Below are 1,524 nucleotides of genomic sequence, written 5' to 3'. Positions count from 1 at the left end.
GTTCTCAGCTTTTTTGAAGCCTCCTCCCCAGTTGTCTGCAGGGATTGTGAAGCCCATCCTACCCCAAGCTGCCGAGGTACCCCAGCCTGTGTTCATGTGACCATCTATGCCTCAGGGAACTGTGATGTTGGTCTTGCCACAGAGCACCTTCCCCCAGCCTGCTACCTGCCCATCCAGTGTCATGGCCATCGGAAACACGAAGCTGTTACCCCTTGTCCCTGCGCCAATGTTCATTGCCTCCAGCCAGAACTGTGCCCCTCAGGTAGACTTTTCCCGAAGGAGGAACTATGTCTGTAACTTCCCAGGTTGCCAGAAGACCTACTTCAAAAGTTCCCACCTCAAGGCTCATCTTCGCACCCACACGGGGGAGAAGCCCTTTACCTGCAGCTGGGACGGCTGTGACAAGAAGTTTGCAAGGTCAGACGAACTGTCTCGCCACCGCAGAACCCACACAGGGGAGAAGAAGTTTGTATGTCCTGTGTGATCGGCGTTTCATACGGAGCGACCACTTGACAAAGCACGCCCGGCGCCACATGACGACCAAAAAGATCCCAGGCTGGCAGGCAGAGGTGGGCAAGATGAACAGAATCGCCTTGTCAGAGAGCCCCCAGAGCATCCTCGAGCCCTTGCTGGCCTCAGGCTGAGAGGGTCCGTGCTGCCCATCACCTGTGGGCTTCTTCAAACGCCTCTTCAAGATTGGGGAATGGGACCTGTGTGTCCCTCCCCCCCAAAAAAAACAAACAAACAAACAAACAAAAATACGGTCTCTGGGCTGTTGAAGGGGAGCTGGTTCTGATGGAAGTACATTAACTTTACTTTCTTGGCTGGGCCCTGTTCAGTCTCTGTAGTGAACTCTGTCTTGCTCTGTCTCTGTCGCTCTGTCTGTCTCTCCCTCTCTCTTTCTTTTGTGAGGAAATGGAAGAAAATTTGATCTAAATCACCAGCATTCAAGCAACTATTTCAGCAATAAAGTTTACAGAGTCTGGTTTAAAAAAAAAAAAAAGAGAGAGAGAGAGGGAGGGAGGCGGGGGGGGCAAAATTATAGAAATTGGAAATGAAAGAGGATATTATATTGCTAATTTATAGACACTAATCAGGAATTAGAGAATACTTTAAAAATATACCCTCACAAATTTGATAACTTTGAAATAGACCATTTCCATGTAAGTTATATAATAACACAATTCTCACAAGAAAGAAATGCTATCTGAATATATATGAATTAAACTGCATAGAACCAAATTCCTTTCCATAAAACCATTAGGCACAAATGGTTTTGTTGGTAAATTCTATCAACTATTTAAGAAGAATGATATAATGTCTCTGTGGTATTTTCAGCCCACTAAAGCAGAGAGAACAGGAGAACTCACTTAGACAGACCAGTTTTCTTTTAATATCAGAAGAAGTTAAAAACATTGAAAGGTAACCTATCCAGAAACATCTTTCATGAGGAGACATGCAAATATTATTAGTAAAACATGAGTGAATTATGTTAATACAAATATATAAGAAGAATTACCTGCT

General features: G+C 44.7%; 1 pseudogene; it reads left to right on the top strand.

The window, feature by feature from the left end:
- Positions 1–673, top strand: part of LOC126501300 (Krueppel-like factor 11) — a 6,630-nt pseudogene extending 5,957 nt beyond the window's left edge.
- The last annotated feature ends 851 nt before the right edge of the window (positions 674–1,524 follow it).

The sequence above is a fragment of the Alexandromys fortis genome, unplaced genomic scaffold, assembly GCF_014885135.2.
Source record: "Alexandromys fortis isolate MF-2015 unplaced genomic scaffold, M_Fortis_MF-2015_v1.1 scaffold_30, whole genome shotgun sequence".
NCBI lineage: Eukaryota > Metazoa > Chordata > Mammalia > Rodentia > Cricetidae > Alexandromys > Alexandromys fortis.
This window is presented reverse-complemented; position numbering and strand designations above follow the sequence as displayed.